This window comes from Echinops telfairi, unplaced genomic scaffold, assembly GCF_000313985.2.
Source record: "Echinops telfairi isolate 266 unplaced genomic scaffold, ASM31398v2 ScPeMD7_26;HRSCAF=91, whole genome shotgun sequence".
Lineage (NCBI taxonomy): Eukaryota > Metazoa > Chordata > Mammalia > Afrosoricida > Tenrecidae > Echinops > Echinops telfairi.
In genome coordinates, this window is record NW_022103923.1 from 4,046,728 (window position 1) to 4,066,332 (window position 19,605).

Consider the following 19,605-nt stretch of genomic DNA (forward strand, 5'->3'; position numbering starts at 1 on the left):
GGCTTTCCTCCTGCAGTTGGCGTCAGAGTGTGTGTTTTGTGAGATGGAGGACACTGTGGATTGGTGTCGGACATATGGGTTCATGTTGGACTTGTGGGCTTGGGCGGCACTGGGTTGGGATGTTTTCTTGATGGGCACTTACCCTTTATATAAAACTCTCTCATACATATGGGCTTCTGTGGATTTGTTTCGCTAATGGACCCAGACTAACACAGAAGGAATAGGCTGTCCATTTCTGGGGACCTAGCCCCTGAAAACCTCATGCATAGCATTGAAACATTGCCAGAGACTGAAGGCCTGCTGAATAGAACAGACCACTGTCAGAGACAGTGCTGGAGGATGGGCCCCTCGGGTCAGAAGGCACGCAAACATGAGTGAGGAAGAGCCCTCTTCTCGAAGTCAAGTGGGCCATTCTGCCCAGGGATGGAGTGAAGCCTATGGGAGCAAAGCCTTCCGGACTTATCTGCTGATGGGCATGAGTCAAAATGAGAAGAGACAGCTGCAGTCCTCAATGAATAACCAGAACCTAGGATGGCGAGACGAGTCCCTGGAAGAAGACATGATGCTCTTAACATGGAGGGGCGGCACAGACGAGGAAGGCCCTTGACATGGTGCCTAGTCTCGAAAACCCACAGGAGCAGTTCGCCTCGGTTCTGTCCTGGAGCGTCAACTATGAGTCAGATCACCTCAGTGGCAGGGGGTTCGGGTTTGGCTTCTCATTGGTTGTCCCTGGATGGGACGAATGGCGACTGTGATCAGTTTCCAACAGAAAGGTGAGAGGACGGGGTGCTTCCGAAGGCAGCCTTGGAGATCTACTTCTGACGACTGAGCCCTGGGAGACCCTGTGGAACCCAGTCCTGCTATCATGCCCACGGGGTCGCCAAGAGTCAGGATCAACTCAGTGGCAGCTGCTTGGGTACGCCTCACTGCCTTGTGAGACGCGCCAGGCCTGCGCGCATCCCCTCAGCGACCTCCTAACTGGCTGTGTCCAGTAGTCACTCAAGGAAGCAACTTTGCTAACTACACAGGGATGAGAGAGCCACACAGATTCCCAAAGGGGCTGTGGATTAGTCCTTACCTTCGAGGAACATATTGCCCGGCTGAGGAGAGAAGGCACACGTATATAAAGCCTGCTAATCACCTTAAACGGTAAGTCAGGCTCGTCAAAAGACACGGATGGAGTGAAGAATGGCTAGCACGTCTTCGGAAGGCGGGGGTCCTGGAAGGTTGGGCAAGGGAAGCGCACCAGGATGGGGGAGTGGAGATGGGGGTGTTGGAGGAGGGGGGAGGCTGAGGGGAGACTTGGAAGGCTCCACTGGACCCTTCCCAGGTTTTGACTCTGCGGCCTTCAGCCTAGGCTGGAGACGGAGAAGAGAGAAGAACGGAGAGACCAAGTGCCTGCACACGGTGTCCCCACTCCCGCAGGAGACACTGACCCTGTCACAGGGGGAGTTTCTCTGGGAATGAGCTCATCCGTAGAGGGACTCATGTCCACTGTCAACGGGGGAACAGCAGTAGTAAGGACATTGGTGTCCATAAAATTGCACCTCAAGGAAGCAAAATCTCTCAAATCTTTGAAAGTTGGGGGGTGGGAGAGGTGGTGGTGGCCTAAGGACATGTAGCCTGAAGATTGATGTCTCCAAGGAGGTCACTGAGGGTAGAGTTGACTTTGCCCCTCAAAGGTCAGCTCTCCTGCCTCTAACCATCCCTGCCCTGGACATCCCCCCAGAGCATTGCCCAAGGTAATCAGTGCTGTTGGCTCCTATGTGAAATGTTCTTGTGAGGTTTCTCAGGTGGGAACTCCCTCGGTTCTTGGCTTCCAATGAGAAAAAATTCATGCTGAAACCTGGCTTGTCATCCAAGTGGGCTTCTATGAAGGACGGGAGAAGTTTCAGGCTTTACAATCTCAGAAGAGTACAGCTCTTTCAGCGAAGCGTGCCAAACCGCGAGTAAGCCATGCTGGGGCTCACAGCTGAACACGGCTACCTCGTGGGAGTGCGCCCCCACACATGGTGACCCGAGGCCAGAGAGACCTGCACAGTGCCAAGTGGGCGCAGGAGCAGGGGCAAGGGCGAGAAGGACCAGCGTCCCACGGCCAGGGTCTTTCAAACCTCTGGCTGGGAGGTGTGATTGAAGGTTATCAGTTGACCCCATTGGCCAAATTAAGCCCAACTGGGTCTAGTTTGGGCTGCCCAGGAGTATGCCCGCTTGGCTGGGGTGGGTGGGGCCTTAATTGGAACATGCCCAGTTAAGGTCTTCCTGGGTGGCTAATGATCGCCTGATTTCCTTCCCACCCACCCCGTCCCTGTCTCTTAGCTACCTAAGCTTCTCAATAGTTACACACACTCACACATATCCTTGGAAAAGATGCGCTTTCTCTTTCGTGAATTCACTTGGAAAATGACAAACTGGCTCAAAATAGAGGGGACCCCAAGGCTGGGGGTGGAGAGCTAGGGTGCTGGAAAGTGGTCAGAGAAGAACAAGGTGGAATTGGGGGCCATCCTGCGGGTCCCTCTGACTCTGACCGCTTTCAGCAACGGTTTTGGGTTTGGCTTTGTTTTCATGCAACAGGTTCCAGTGTCGGTGGCCAGGAACGTAAGATAAGTCAAGGGCAAGCTCCAGGCCGGATGGACTTTTCCATTCAGACAGTGGCTTGCTTACCTAAACGGTGGAAGGAAGATGAGCCCAAGGTGCCTGGGTGCTTGTCGTCGCCCCCAAAGGATGACAGCAAACCAAAGGGGCAAGATGAAAGAAGCGTGTGACGGCTGCCTCCTCGCCCGCCATGGGGCTGAACCTAGACTGTGGTTGGCTAGTTTCACAGGAAGCAGCTGGAGGTGCAGGGGGGTGGCCCAAAGCCTCAGAGCTCTGGAGAACCCAGGAGGTGGGGAGAACCTACCCTCTCCAGACCACCCCTCCGGGGAGCTAGGGAGGAAAGGTGGAGGATGGCCTGCGACCGTTCTCCCAGGCCTCCCCCTTTCTGGTGCTGTAACGTTTGAGGGGTTGTGTAGTCAACATACTCCTACTCGTATACATGGGGCGCTGGTGATGCAAGCAGTTAAGGAAGGGTTCAGGTTAATGACCTGAGATGGTGGCCCTGTTACGCTCTGCGGTGCCAACTCCATTTGGAAAGGAAAGGAACGCTTGCATCTGGAATGGAGCCTGTCATTCCGGTAACTCTCCCCTGTGCCCTGAGAAAAGGACTTGGTAAACAATTTCAGAGAACAATGTAATTTTACTGTATTCAGAGTTTTTGCCTGCCTGGTCTAAAACAATTCTCAGAACAAATACGTTCTCAAATAAACTTCAGAAGGATGCAGGTCCTCTTGGCAGTCATGCAAGGCTGGGGGATGGAGCAGGTTTCATGATGGTGGAGGCCTAATGTACCCAACTGAATGATTGCTTGGTAACCTAGCAACGACAACGTCGCAAATATTTGTAATCTCCTACCAATCTGATGTACCCTATCCAAGTTTGTAATCATTATCTAAATGTGAACCAGCTACGGAATTGTTACTCCAGTGCCTTATCTTATATAAGCCCTCTGAATTGTGTCACCCCCCACCCCCCATCACTTAGTTCAGAATCCTCTGGACTCCTGGATTCCCAATTTGCAAATTGCCTTGCTCAGCAGCAAAAAGTCTCTGCTCCTCATTTCAACCAGGCTGCCGCGTGGCTCCATGACACGCCCCCATTACCATCAAGTCACTGTCCCCTAAGGTTCCTATGCTATTTTGCAAGTTCTTTTTGTCACTTTGATCCCATATAGATACTTCTTACACACATTTTGGATCAGTTAAGCGGAAGTATTGTTTGTTTTTCAGACTTCAGGAGATACTTTCAATTTACAGTTTAAAGATAATCGTAGGGCAATCATTTCAGGGGTGCATCCAGCCCCCTTGGCTCCAGAAAGAATGGAGCAGGTCCTTACGTTTCTCACTCTTACAAATGATGCTACAAGAAGTGCCCTGGAGCACGTGCTGTGCTTGTCCACACTGTCTCTGTAAGGCAGACTGGGACAGTGAAAGGGTTGAGTCCCAAAGCAGATATGCGGCAGAATGAGTGTCTTCGTTGTCCCCAAGACACGCGGAAGAATGCTCGTCACTGGCATTGGGTAAGCAGCTCCGGCTGTGCGTTAAACTGTGTTCCTTAGAAAGAGAAGTTGAAGTCCTAATCCCCAATACCTGTGAATGTGACCTTGTTTGGGCAAATTGTTTAGCTTCTGGCACACATTGATCTGGTACGTTATTGAGGTCATATTGGAATAGGATGAGCCCCAAATCTAAACACCTCTGAGAGATGTTTAATCAAACGAAGAGTCACGCGGGCAGGCTTACACAGACCGGGGAGACAGCATGCGACCAATGATCTGCCCCAGAACAAGAAGCGCCCAGGGCTCCTGGAAGCTGGAAGTGACCTGGAAGAGCTTACCGTAGAGCTGAGAGAGAGAGAGACAGAGACAGAGAGAGAGAGAGAGACAGAGACAGAGACACAGACACAGACAGACTAGTTCTGCGGACATTTGGACTTGTAGCCTCCAGAACTATGAGATGATCATTTTCTGCTCTTTAAAGTGAACCATTTTGTGGTATTCTATGAGGGCAGTACTAGGACACTAAAGGGCCCAAATTGGGAACAACAGAAACGGTCTTCAAAATACAATGGAATGATAGTACACTGGTCTAGTTCTACGTTGGAATGCTATACAGCAGTGAAAAGGAATGACCTGCATCAGAGTGACATAGACTTATCTTAAACATATCATGGTAAGTGAAAGAAGCCAGATATCAGTGTCTATATACTCTATGATTCCACGTATGTAAAGTCCCCGAACAGGCAAATCCTGTTAGGAGGACAGTGGTTACTTTTTTTGGGGGGTGGGGGGTGGCGTTACAGACTGGGAAGGAGCAGCAGGGTGTTTCTGAGTACTGGTACTGAGACTCTTTCTCCAGCCCTACAATGGTTTACATGGGCACGCATGCTTGGTTTCTGCAAATTCACTGACCTTGCATGCTGATGATGTCTGTCATTGTCTACATGGAACATCCAAACGTTTTTGGAAAAATTACATTTTTTTTCCATTTCATGCTGTACTTCCACCGAAAGCTTACTTACAGTTCTTTAAAAGTGGCTGTTGTTCATTGCCATGGTTGTTGTTGTTGTTGTTGTTAGGTGCCGTCGAGTCAGTTCCGACCCATAGTGACCTTAGCACAATGGAAGGAAACCTTGCCTGTCCTGTCCCATCCTCACAACGGTTCCAATAACTGAAGCCATCGTTGCAGCCACAGTGTCCATCCAGCTCACTGAAACCCCCTCTCTTTCCCTGCCCCTCGACTATCCTAAGCTCGACGTCCTTCTCTGGGGCTGATCGCTCCTGATGAGCCTCTGCAAACAGGGCCATATATCCCCTAGAGGTCAACTGCCCTGGCCAAACTCCAGCCAATCATTGCTGGGTGGGAAAGTGGGAACCAGTGTGCCAGATCAGCTGACTCCCCCACCCCCACCCCCCAGCACATATTGGATTGGGATGGAGCTGCGGGACACCAGTTTGCCACCTCGGATCCAGACCCACGCTACTCGTATTTCACTGCAAAGAAGTGATTTGTCAAATATGCCCATCTCTTCTGAGTTTTGTGGCATATTTTCACTTAAAAAAAAATCAGTGTAACACATTAGCAAACTCTAAATCCTTAAGGATCCACAGAGCAGCATTGCCTGCACAGCCAGTATTGGTCTTAGTGACTAGAGGGAGTCCTGGCCTCCAGACTTAGGCCTGAGGAGGGCTCAGCTATCTAAATGGGCCTTCCTCTTGGCTTCCCATCTTCCCTACTATGACCAGTGACTCTCCCCCTTCATCACGCCCCTCCCTCCCTCCCATCCCCAGTGGCATTTGAAAGAAGAGAACAAAGACGTTTGGTTCCGCAATGAAACTAGAGGCCCTTCTCAAGTAAACTCACTGCCATTGAGTCATGTGACCCGACAGGACAGAGTAGAACTGTTCTTTGGGTTTCCCAGACTAAATTTTTTCTTTCCTTTAAAAAAATATTTTATTAGGGGGCTCTTACAAATCTTATGACAATCCATCATTCAATTGTATTAAACACACTTGTACATATGTTGCCATCCATCAGACTTTCATTCATGATGGGAGTAGAAAGCCTCATCTTTTTTCCATGGAGCAGCTGGTGGGGTCAAAGTGCTGACCTTGTGGTTTTCAGCCCAATGCTTAACTTACAACACTCCCAGGGCTGCTGCTTAAATACATACTAGGCTGTAAATGACTGACCCCAAACCTCTTCCTGGGGGCAGGTGTGGAGTCAGGGATGGGAGAGAGCAGCTGGACCCCACTAACCTGAAAGAACTAGAGGATGAGTGAGCTCAGTGTGGCCCCCCACTTCCCTGCCTAAGGCAGACATCACTATTTCCAATTGGCTCTGCCTTCCCCAGGCCCTCACAACCGCAACCCCATCTGGCTTGTATTCTAACTTGAGGGTGCTGACTTGCTCCAAGCAGTGTCATTAGGAAGCAAAACAAGACTCTGAGATAGTTAAGGTTGATTATGCCAACCTGGCTGATAGACACACGTGGGATGGATTGAAGGGCGGAGAGATAAATGGCTCGGTGAGCCTTGCCTTTCTAGTTCTCAGGTCTCTTGCTTTCTGATGGTCGGACCAGGGTGCAGCTGCCGTAGCTAGTTCCCTGCTTCAGCGGCAAGGCTGACTTCCTGAAAGACATCCCCAAGGAGAAGCCGCATGGACCTACCCCGTTGCAGCCCTGGGTACTGGAGCAGCCGTGTGGAGACCCCTGCCAGCGCTGAGATGGTTACACATTCACTAACTCGGCTTTCCTCCTACAATCGGCATCATTGTGTGCGTTTTGTGAGATGGAGGAGGACTTTGTGGATTGGTGTCAGACCTATGGGCTAATGTTAGACTTATGGCCTTGGGTAGCACTGGGTTCGAGTGCTTTCTGAATGTACACGTACCCTTTATATAACACTCTCTCTCAGACATATGAATTTCTGTGGATTTGTTTTCCTTGTCTACCCAGACTAACACACACTCCCACCCAGACATCGACTCAACTCCCTCCTATTGAGTCCATGTCGACTCATAGTGGTTTTATAGGACTGGGTAGAGCTACCACTGTGGGTTTCTGAAACTGGAACTCTTTATGAGAACTCACTGGCAGAGCGGCGGGTGGTTTCGAACTGCTGATCTTGAAGTCAACAGTGCATCTCATAACCCTCTACAACATCAGGGCTCTTCCACCTGTAAGTGGGGGGTCGTCTAATGTCTTTTGGTGGTATCATCTGGACCTTTCACACTGCTGCTAATGAATAACTGCCCATCAAGATAGTCTATCCAAGAACTTTCCCTAGGGTAGAAGGAAATTGCTTTGGCCCTCAGACAGTGGGACCCAACAAGGGACAAAACAGAGGATCATTGGTTGAGGATGGGACATGGCCCACTGCTTTTCTAGCACTGGGTGAGAAAGGTACTGGGAGTCATGTTATTTGGCGTGTGTTTATAAGAGCCCCTGAGCTGCAGTGGGTTCAATGTAAGGCTGCTGAACAGAAGGTTGGCGGTTCAAAGCCATCAACTGCTTCACAGGAGAACAATGAGGCTGTCTGCTTCAAAAAAGATTTATAGCCTCAGAAACCAGAGCAGTTCTACTCTGCCCTTTAAGGTCACTGAGTCAGAATCAACCATGGGTTTGGTGGTGGTTGTTTATTTCCTAATAATCATCATGGCATTTATTGAGTGCCTGCTCTGGTGGCCTGGTGGTTATGCATTGGGCTGCCATTCCACCCTGTCCTATAAGGTCACTACGAGAGGCCAGTGTTTGTTTTTTGTTTTTAAAGAAACTGTACTCAGCAATTTGTCCACATTCTCGCTCCACCGAGGCACACTCGCGAGCGCCTCAATTTCCCACAACCTCTCAGGTGCGCCTCTGTGCTAGAAGGGGCCCTTGGTACCCAACTACGCAGGCGCCAGCACACCGGCCTCCGCCCCCTTTCTCAGGCCTTGATCCCTTCTCTCTCCCGAGTCCTAGGTCGTTAACTACTTACTTGACAACTAATGTGTCTTGAGACACTAGCTAATAATCAAGGTGTGAACCGTTAATGAAGGTGCTGGCTGGGAAGGGTTTTGAGTTCCCCTTGGCCAGATGCGCGTTCTGACAACAGGAGGTGGGCACGTTTTGGTTCTGGTTACCCACAAGTTCCATGCCCTTCATAGAGAAGTGAAAGCCACGGAAAGACAATAGGAAGACAAGAAAAGCAACCACCCAGCCTTACCTTACCTCCTGGACACACTCATTCCTCGTTAAGGCTTTCAGCCGTACTCCTCGTATATAGTTTTTCATATGCAGGCAGCCCGCCGTATCCCTGGACTCCACAGATTGATCAAATCCGAACACATTGAGGATGCGGGGGGGTGGGGTTCCTGAGAAGCAATGAAGAGGTCCAAGTGACCCCTCAAAGCTCAGAGGGAGGCCTCAAGTGCTGTTAATGTAGCATTCTCATGGCATTAGGTATTATGAGTCGTCTAGAAATGATTGAAAATATATAGAACCCCTCTTTTGCGGATCCCGCGGGAGGACCGTATACACAATGGGAACATTCGCAAGCTCTCTCTGAAAGGCCAAAGCCTTTCTGCATGGAGTCGAAGCAAGGGAAGTCACAGGGGTTCTGCTTAAGAAACAAACCAGAAAATAAAACCTTGGATTTGGCAGTTTTAGGTGTACAGATGAAATTGGATGTCCTGCCTGTTGCTTTGCCTCGTAACACCTTGCACTCCTGTGGTGAATTTGTTGCTGTTCATGAACCCCCATTGACATCTTCTTATGAACGAAAGACCTTAGTTCCTAAGAGGGGTCATACTTTGATGCTGTTACCAGAGAGGCCAGTGCCTAGAGAAGACCATCATGCCTGTTAGAGGGCCAGCGGGAAAGGGGAAGGCCCTTGGCGAGATGGATTGACACAGGGCTGCATCGATGCACTCATGAGTTAGTTAATTGTGCCAGCCTGGCCGATAATCACATGTGGTGCTGGTTGAAAGGCGGAGGGATAAATGGGTGGTGAAGCCTCGCCTTTCTTGTTCTCTGGTCTCTTGTTTTGTGATGGTTGCATCGGGTGCAGCTGCCTTAGCAGTTCCCTGCTTCAGCTTGTAAGATGGATTTCCTACAAGACATCCCCAAGGAGAAGCCGCATGGATCTATCCCGATGCAGCCCTGGGTGCTGGAGCAGCCGTGTGGAGACCCCTGCCAGTGCTGAGATGCTTACACATTCACTGACTCAGCTTTCCTCCTGCAGTCGGCATCATTGCCTCTGTTTTGTGAGGTGAAGGACTTTGTGGACTGGTGTTGGGTATGGGTTAATGTTGGACTTGTGGGCTTGGGCAGCATTGGGTTGGGATGTTTTCGTGATGCACATTTTCTTTGCATAAAACTCTCTCTTATACATGAGTTGCTGTGGATTTGTTTCTCCAAAGTACCCAGACTAATACAACTCACATATATCAACAGTGGTGAGGACCAGCCGGAGTTTGGTTCTCTTGTACAAAGGGGTGCAATGAGTCGGAACTGACAACGTAACAACAACAACAACAAAGACCAAATTCGCACTAAGGTTCCATCTCTGTTGTACAAATAGTGCCATGTGTCCACGATGACAGTATCACACAGAATAGTCCCGTGATCCAGCCTGGACACCTGGCAATTTCGGAACTTATCACTATCTCTACAGTTTTGCCTTTTCACAAAACAAACAAACAAACTCAATGCTGACTGATAGAGACCCCCTGTGGGTTTCTGAGACTGTAACTCTTTATGGGAATGGAAAGCCCAGTCTTTCTCCTGAGCAGCTGTTGGTGGTTTCAAACTGCCAACTGGATCACAGCTCAACACACAACCACTACACCCCTAGGGCTCCTTCTAGGGAGTCGTATATGCTTTGAATCATAGTTTTTGGCTTTTGCTAAACTGGTTGCCTCCAGGGAGCAATATGTACTTAAGACCTGCCCAAACCCAAACCCAAACCCAGTGCCATCAAGTTGGTTCTGACTCCTAGCAACCCTAGAGGAAAGAATAGAATCAGCTTGTTTGTTCAAACTGCTGACCTCACTGTTAACAGCCCAATGAGTAACCCAGTCAAACCCCATTTGGGTCGTTTCATAATCTGGTGTCAATTTGAGGATGAAGAGTGTAGGGGTGGAGTCTAGCCTGTCAATCAGGATATAGCCAATGAGGCCTCTGTGTGGGCATGGCCTTCTCCTGAGGGTTCTGGGAACTCCTGTATTTCCTCCTTGGAGGTGGGAGACACTCTCTCTGCAAGGCATCCCTGTGTAGAAGACACATGGAGAGAGGCTGATTGCTGGAGAAGCTACATGGAGACCCCTGTCAGTGCTGAGATGCTTACAACGCCACTGGACCCACAAGACTCTCCACCCACTGGCCTGTGATCGTCCTGCATTCTGTGTCATTGGATGTGTTTTGTGAGTCTGAAGAGGACTTTATAGATTGGTATCTGACATATGGGCTAATATCGGACTTATGGACTTGATCTGGACTGGGCTGGGATGTTTTCTCAATCTTCAATTGCTCTTGTATATAAAACTCTTATACACACATGAGTGTCTATGAATTGGTTTCTCTAGTCCACCCAGACTAACACACACACACACACACACACACACACACAAAACTCACTACCATCAAGTTGATTCCAACTCACAGCAACCCTGGAGGACAGGGTAGAAGTGCCCCCTTGGGTTTCCAAGACTGTAACCCTTCCCTTTACCAGAGGAGAAAGCCTCATCTTCCTCCTACGGAGCAGCTGGGGGTTTTCGAAATGCTGACCTGTGGTTAGCAGCTCAATGCACAACCAAGTCGCCACCAGGGCTCCTTAATGTGCATTTAAGGGTCCTTTGCCTTTCCTTACCTTGAACTTGCAGATGACACGCATCCATCCGTCTTTCTCATGGAGCAGTCAGTCCTCCATTGTTCTGATGTACCACACTTCACTTCTCCATTCCCTCTTTGAAGGAAATCATGGTGGCGGAGCGGTTACACTTTGGGCTGTCAACCTCAAGGTCAGCAGTTGGAAACGAGCCGCTGCTCTGCAGGGGAAAGATGGAATTTTCTACTCCCGTAAAGAGTTCTGGTCTCAGAAACCCACAGGGGCAGTGTTACCCTGTCCTATGGGGTTGCCTTGAGTCCAAAGTGACTGCCCAGCAGTGAGTTTGGGGGATTTCCCCAGTGTTTCCACAAGGATGAAGCAGCAGCTGCACGTGGTGACGTGCATGTGTTTATGGGGAGGTAGGTGTTCATGGCCTAGGAGCACAGGGGGGCAGACGGCCGGAATGGTAAGCGGGGGTTTGGCTGTGGAAAAAGCTGCCAGACTGTCTGCCACAGCGGCTGTCCCATTTTGCACTCAGCAGGCAGGGTGAGGGTTTTTGTTCCTGGGCCTCCCTGGGCCTGGGGTGGTGAGTCATAGTAATCCGGTCAGTCTGCTGTGAGCATGAGGGCAGGCCCAGGACCCCCTTCAGTGTCCCTTCCTGGTTATTGGGGGGAGGGGCAGCAGTCCAGCAGTGTCTGCCTGGCCAACTGGTGATGTCCCCTTCCTGAGAGCCAGCCCCCTTCCCCCCACCCCCCCAACCTTCTTTGGTTTCTTGAGGTGTGAAGATAGCAAGGTCTCACACCTCTTCCCCAAAGGCTCACCTCCAAGGTCCCTCCCTGGCCATGCTGGGAGGGAGTGTGTATATGTGTGTGTGTGTGTGTGTGTGTGTGTGTGTGTGTGTGTGTGTGTGTTAGTCTAAGGAGGGACAAATGGGCTGGCTCTTGAGGCATTCCTGTGGTGGGGGAAGGGCACCCTTGGCCAGATACTTCCTGCCTCTTGAGAAACAAGCTGCCTTTGGGCTGTGACCTTGGTGCTGCTGACCCCTGAAGCAGTTTCCTAGAAAGGAAAATGGATCTGGCTCAGCTCAGCTGGGAGTTCTGTCATCCCCCGTGACCCAGGGCTGAGAGCGCCCAGAACTGGCCATCTCACAGAACCTTGCTCACCCGCCCTTAAGGGGCCACACACTTGGGAGCATGCCTCCATTCCTCATCCCCCTTCCGCCCCGTCCCGCCCCCCACCCCAGCTCCTGCCTCCAAGCACCTGCAAACGACAGAGTTCTAAAACTGAGCAAAGATTTGGTCCTTCCCTGAAACCACACAAGTGTGAGCCAGAGCCTTTGGGGCCGGTGAGATGGGCTTGGCAACCCCTGCCTCCCCGGGATGTTCTGTGTGTCATTCACTCACATGCGCAACCCATCGACCACAGGGCCCCAGAAACGCGGCTGGTCCTCAGGAAAGGACACTGCGATGGGGTCTTCACTTTGTGGAGTCAGTTCCGGGTCCCGTGCCTTCCTCACAGTTGTCCCAGTGCCTAAGCCCACTGTTGCAGCCTGGACAGCTGCGGAAGCAGCTCCGCCTCAGTGCCCTGTCCAGTGCCTTCCACCTGAGGCGCCCATCCTCCGGCATGCCCTCTGACAATGTCCCGCTTCCCTTCGGTTTCTGACAATCTTTCGAAGCTGTGCATAAGGCTTTCAGCAGCTGCGTCCTCCGAAGTCAGACGTCGATTCCTTCTTCACAGTCTGTTCTTCCTCTGGACGCTCCGCTGAAATCTACTCTCTTTGGGTGACCCTGCTGGCATTTGAAATATCAGTGACATGGCTTCCAGCCTCACAGCAACACACAAGCCACCACAGTAGGACAAACTGACACACAAGTGGTGGGGCCTTCAATGTTCTCATAAAAACGTTTGGCCACAGATACAACCAGCTGATTTTAAGGAGTGGCTGACTGAGGCTCAGAAAGTTTCGATTAGACCATGGTTCTGTTCTTTATTGCTTTATATCAGGGGTCAGGAACCTTTTCTCTTCCCAGGGCTATTTGGATATTTATAACATCATTCTTGGGCCACACTGGTCAAACATTTAATTACCGTATATACTCTAGTATCAGCAGAAGCATCTGATTTTACCACAAAAACTGCATTAAAAATGTGCTGAAAAAACTCGACATATACTTGAGTTTATATGGTACTTATTGCCGTAGAGTCAGTCCTGACTCATAAGGACCTTATAGGTCAGGGTAGAAGTGCCCCTATGGATTTTTGAGATTATAACTCTTTATAGGAGTAGAAAGCCTCATCTCACTTCCAAGGAGTGACTGGTGGTTTCGAGCAGCTAATCTTGCAGTTAACAGTTCGACTCATAACCCTCGACACTACCAGGTTTACCCCTAGTGCAGTGGCTGGAACTGCTTCAGTTTGGTGAGCTGTGTGATATTAGCTGGTATGGAGGATGTCTCCGGCCTCACATAGCCCACGAGCCAGACATTCCCCCCTCTGCTTTGTAATAACCACTCCACACTTTAATGACTTATAAAAACAATGGGTTTTAATTTATCTTGATTCTGGGGACTAACAAAGTGCTTCTTCTGCTCGCTGGTCTCTTCTGTTCTTACATTTAGTTGGCAGCTGGGCTGGGCTAGAAGGTAAAAGAAGGCTTCTCACGTGACTGGGGCCTTGATGATGACTGGTAGCTGGGGTGACCTGGCTCTCTTCCTTGTGACCTTTGCACATGGCTAACTGGGGCTTCCTCAAGCAGGAGCTGGGTGTCAAGAGAGAGAGTACTCCAGGAGGATGACCCTCCGTGTGCATGCTCTCATTGACAGCTCTGCTTCATGCCCTAGTGGCCAAAGAGAGTCACATGGACAGAGTAGACCACAAATACCAGGGAGCACAGCTCGTTGAGAGTCTGCTCATGTAACTCTCCATCAAGAAAGGCTTCCCGTCTGGGGTCTTAAAGGCTTGAAGGTTATCAAGCGGCCATCAAGCTCAGAAGCAACAAAGCCCACATGGAAGAAGCACACCAGCCTATGCGATCACGAGGTGTCGAAGGGATCAGGTATAAGGCATCATCAGAACAAAAAATCTTACCATAGTGAATGATGGGGGGAGTACGGAGTGGAGACCCAAAGCCCATTTGTAGGCCACTGGAGATCCCCTTGCAGAGGGGTCTCGGGGAGGAGATGAGCCAGTCAGGGTGCGATGTAGCAACGATGAAAAATACAACTTTCCTCTAGTTCCTAAATGTTTCCTCCCCACTCCCACTATCATGACACGAATTCTACCTTGAAAGTCTGGCTAGACCAGAGGATGTACACTGGTACAGATAGGAACTGGGAATCCAGGGAATCCAGGGCTGATGATCCCTTCAGGACCAGTGGTGTGAGTGGCGAAACAGGGAGGGTAGAGGGAGAGTGGGTAGGAAAGAGGGAACCGATTACAAGGAACTATATGTGACCTCCTCCCTGGGGGACGGACAACAGAAAAGTGGGTGAAGGGAGACATTGGACAGGGCAAGATATGACAAAATAAGAATTTATAAATTATCAAGGGCTCATGAGGGAGGGGGGAGCAGGGAGGGAGGGGAAAAATGAGGACCTAATGCTTAAGTGGAGAGCAAATGTTTTGAGAATGATGAGGGCAATGAATATACAAATGTGCTTTACACAATTGATGTATGTATGGATTGTGCTAAGAGTTGTATGAGCCCCTAATAAAATGATTTTTTTAAAAAGAAAGGCTTCCATGGATGCCACAGCTATTAAATGACAGCCCTTGGATTGGAACCCAGATCTCTCTGATTCTCAAGTCCTGGCTCCTCCCTTGAAGTATGACTGGGGCTGGCTCTATGGTCTGGGAGGTGTTTGTGGCTCCTCCTCTTGAATCGAATCGTGAAGTGATTTTTTTCCAGTTTGTCTTCAGCCTTCTTTTCACCTGGCACGCTCGCCGCTGTCCTTGGATCGATCTGCTCACCGATGGAGGAGAGAGACTGACCAATCCTTCTTCTATAGCCCCTTACCCCAATCCCCTGACAGTTCCACAGCGACTCTGGAAAAGCACCTCTGCTTTCTCTGGAGACCCAGACAGGATGATGCCGGGGCTGGGGGGCGGGGTGGGCAGCACTTCCGGAATTTCTGGCCCCAGCAGCATCTTGGTTCAATTTTCAGGAGTACTTTTGCTAGAAAAGCAATGGTCATGACAACATAGCCGCTCTCACGGCGATAATCCATGTCCATAGGGCACTTGTCTACCTGGTTTCTTTTGATTTCTCTGTACCTACCACCAGTCTATGTGTGTGTCAGACTCGGCTGCCTGGGCTGTGTCAGTCAGTGATGCTGGAGGCTCTGCCACCAGGACTTCAAATACCAGTAGGCTCACCCATGAAAGGCTAGGGCTCAGCAGAGCTTCCAGATTAGGAAAGGCCTGGTGATTTACTTCCCCAAACCAATGACGACCTTAGGAACACCGAGAATGGATCGAGTGTCTGATAGAGTGATGGAAGACGAACCTCCCCCAGGCTGGAAGGCACTCAAAATGCCCAGTCATCACAAAACAGCGCTGGTTCAACAGCACCCAACAGCACCAACTACCTGGGACGCGGTTGTCATCCCAAGGAGTCCTGGTGGCACAGTGGGTTAATTGTTGGGCTGCTGACTGCAAGGTGGGTAGTTCAAGTCCACCAGTCAACTCCTTGTCGAAAGAGGAGGCTATTTGCTCCCATCAAGATTTACTGTCTTGGCTAGCTGGATGATTAGGGAATAAAATTTAAGCCTAAATAATTCCAGTGAATCTCCATAAAGCAAAAGATTTAGAGTCTTGGAAACCTTAAGGAGCAGTTCTACTCTGTTCTATAGGGTTTCAATGAGTTGGAATGGACTTGATAGCAGTGGATGCTGTGGGGGTAGGGGATGGTGGTCATCCCAGTGAATTCCCAGCCTGCCCACCAGCCTCACCCCTGTTTACAGTCAGCCAGGGGCTGTTATGGGCTGTCACCTCAGGGAGGTTTGTGGGAACCTAGGCTCTCCCTGATCCCACCTGCTTCTGGTTTGCGGAGACTTTTCCCTCAGCTGGTCTGAACCCAAAGCCCAGCCCGTGGGCAATGACTGCCCTTCACCCTCAGCCCTGTGCCTAGCCCAGCGACTCCTGGTTTCCAGCTGCATGAAAGCCAGTGGCTGGTATCTCACTGTGAGTTGGCATCGACTCGATGTCCATGAGTTTGGTTTTTGGTTAAGGCCCCAAGAGGGCAAGGCATTTGTACAGTGACCTATTGTGAGATGACAGCAAAGCTGGGCCTTGGAACTGGGGGCCTCAGCTCCAGCCATGATCCCTGCAGGTGGCCCAGCACCCCTAGCCTGCGGTTCATGGCATCTGAGCAGGGCCCGCAGCTGTTTGGCCTCAGCATGCAGTCAGGAGGAAACTTCCCCTGGTTGATAAATGGAGACCTTGGTGAGGCTGATGTGTGTGGAGGAGGTTTCAGACTTGTGCCCAAGGTCAGGTCATGGTCAGTTGAGAATACCTTTGATAGGAGAGAGGCAGAGATGGAGCCAGGAATGTGATCATCCAGCTGCCCAGATGGAGGCAGACCCTTCGCTGGACCAGGCCTCTTCGACAGTGTAAGATCCACAGGCCGAGGTCCTAAGCGACAGAGCTCCTGGGAAGTGGACTGGGTAGCACGGGGTGTCTAGGGATTGGGGGTGTCCTGTGTGGTTGCACTGAAAGAAGCCAGGCAAAATCTGGCAGCTGAGTTTCAACAGTCAGAGTTCCAGGCTCCACGTGACAGAAAGTAGTTCCGGCTTCTTTAAGCAGCAAAGGAGCTGGAAGAGCTCACCCAACAATGGCAACAGGCTGGGGAAGCAGGTCTGGAAAACAGAGACAAGAAAGGAGGCCGGGCAAGGAGCGTGGTCAGGACTGTGACCAAGGGCAGGCCTATCCGGGGCTCAAATCCAGCAGGCCAGCCCAGGATGCCCCAGTGATGCTGCCACTCCCAGACATGGACAGGAAATGAAATGTCATTGCCATGGTGACTGCCACCCCCAGCCAGAATGGGCCTCCATGGTCCATGCATCTCTGCATCCTTAGCTCCGGGCTGTGATGGGTTGGGCCTCAGCCCTTGTCAACAGACTCGCTCAAGTTTCTAGAGTCTCTGGTGGGAGTCAACCAGGGAGGTGGAGAATTCCCCGAATAGGGTGCAGGTGGGTGGGTGCTGGGCAGCAGTGCATCTACTTCTGGAAAGATGTCAAGCAACTGTCCATAGTGAGCCCCAGGGGATTTTATGCCTTCTAAGCCCTGGTTGGTAGACTAGATTATGTCGTGGGCTGTTAACCTCAAGGTTCACTGTTCAAACCCACCAGCCACTCCATGGGAGAAAGATGAGGCTTTCTGCTCCCGTAAAGAGTTACAGTCTCAGAAACCCACAGGAGTAGTTCTCCCCTGTTCTATAGGGTTGCTATGTGTTGGAATTGACTCGATGGCTGTGAGTTTGGTTTGGTTTTTCTGGAGGGACATCCTGAGAGTACAAGAAGTCTACAAGTCTACAAGGGGAAGACACCCTGATCCTGATCTGCCTATTGAGCGCAGACAAGCCCTTCACGATCTTGCAGCCTTGCCTCCATGCCTTCATGCCTGCTGTCCCGTTTTCAGGCACGTACACTGGTGTTTGCCAAAGTAGGCCATACCACCCGTGGGGCAAGGGGCACTGGAACGATGCAGGAAGGCTGCAAACGCAGATACCTACACTTTATCCTGGAGTACGGCCTATATAGCACGCAACTTTTTCATGGCCAGGTAGGAAGCACTGAGTAATTTTTTTTTTTTTCTGAAAAGGGAGCAGTAGGCCCAAGACGTCTGGGAGCCGATGATGCCCAGGTATACAGTAGCTTCTGTTGTAGTGTGGCTCATCTGGCTGAAAATCCCCAAGATGGCCAAAGCCCCAATGGAATGAGGCAGTTGGTTTGGTGGAATGGCTGAGGATGCAGGCCTTGGATTCAGGGATCTGGGGTTACCAATCATATGACCTTGGACACATTCTTTCACTCCTCCGGGTCTTTGTCTCCTTAGGCGATGGGGTGGAGGCACTCAGTACCGATTCCCACCTTGTCCTATGGTGGCCTCTGTTCGGCAGAGGCTGGAAGGCTGAAAACAACATTTCCTAGATTCCTTTTGCAAGCAGGGTGTGGGGTGAGAATTGGTCTCCACCAAGTAGCTAGACTTGTGTGAAACTGTTGTTGTTAGGTGCCGTCAAGTTGCTTCCAACTCATAGCAACCCCGGGTACAGCAGAAGGAAACACTGCCCCGTCCTGCGCCACCCCCCTCACCATTGTTCTTATGCTTCAGCCCATGATGCAGCCACGGTGTCCATCCATCTGGTGGAGGGCCTTGCTCTTTCCCACTGCCCCCCTCCTTGCCCACACCTGATGTCCTTTTCCAGGGACTGGGCTCCCCTGACAACCTGTCCTGATACACGAGTCCATGTCTCACCATCCTGGTTTCCAAGGAGCACTCTGGCTGGGAATCTTCCAAGACACATCTGTTTGTTCTTTGGCAGTTCGTGGCTCTTGTTGGTTCCTCTCAAGTCAGCTTTGACTCCCGTGACCCCATGTACAACATACGTATTATTGTCCATAGTTGAGCGCCTTCCAAATGAGGGGGTTCACCACCCAGCACTAGAGAAACAAATTCATAGACACACTCATATGTATATAAGAAAGAGCTTTACATACAAGAGCAATTGAATATTGAAAAAACTTCTCAGTCCAGCCCAGATCAAGTCCGTAAATTCAAATTAGCCCATATGTCCAATACCAATCTAAAAAGTCCTCTTCAGACTCACGAAACACATGCAATGATGCAAAATGCAGGATGATCATGGGCCAGTGGGTTGGAAGTCATGTGGATCCAATGGCGTTGTAAGCATCTCAGCGCTGGCAGGGGTCTCCCTATGGTTCCTTCAGCTCTGAAACTCTGACTGCTTCAGGGGAGCCTCATGTGTCTTCTCCTCAGAAATGTCTAGCAGGGAGTGGAGAGAGAGAGAGAGAGAGAGAGAGAGAGAGAGAGAGAAAGAGAAAGAGTCTCCCACCTCCAAGGAGGAAAAACAGGAGTTCCCAGAATCCTCTGGAGAAGACCATGCCCACACAGAGGCCTTATTGACTATGACCCAATTGACAGACTAGACTCTACGCCTTCACTCTTAATCCTCTCAAATCCCAAATTGGCACCAGATTATGTAACTACCACAGCCACCAAGGCTCCTTTTCATTGGTTAATTTTTAGAAACAGCTTGCCAGGTCTTTCTGTGGTCTGAAACCTCCACTGAAAATTTGTCACCATAGGTAACCCTGCTGATATTTGAAAGACTTGCAGCATCATAGCAACGTGTCAACTACCACGGAATGACAAACTGACAGACGGGTGGCAGTTTATGAGGTCAAACCAACAAGCAAACTCACTGCCATCAAGTCACTTTGGACTCATAGCAACCCTGTAGGAGAGAGTCAAACTGTCCCCTCGAGTTTCTGAGGCTGTCCACCTTTACAGGAGCAGACTGCCTCATTCTTCTACCTTGGATTCAAACTGCTGACCTTGCAGTTAGTAGTCCAACTGGTAACTCCTGTGCTCCCAGTATATAAGTTTCCCAAACAAGGACAACAAAAACCAAACCCATTATCATCAAGTCAATTCTGACTCATAATGACCCCATAGGGCAGAGTAGAACT

General features: G+C 50.4%; 1 pseudogene; it reads right to left on the reverse strand.

Moving 5' to 3' along the window:
- Positions 1-4,330: 4,330 nt before the first annotated feature.
- Positions 4,331-19,605, reverse strand: part of LOC101653408 — a 110,383-nt pseudogene continuing 95,108 nt past the window's right edge.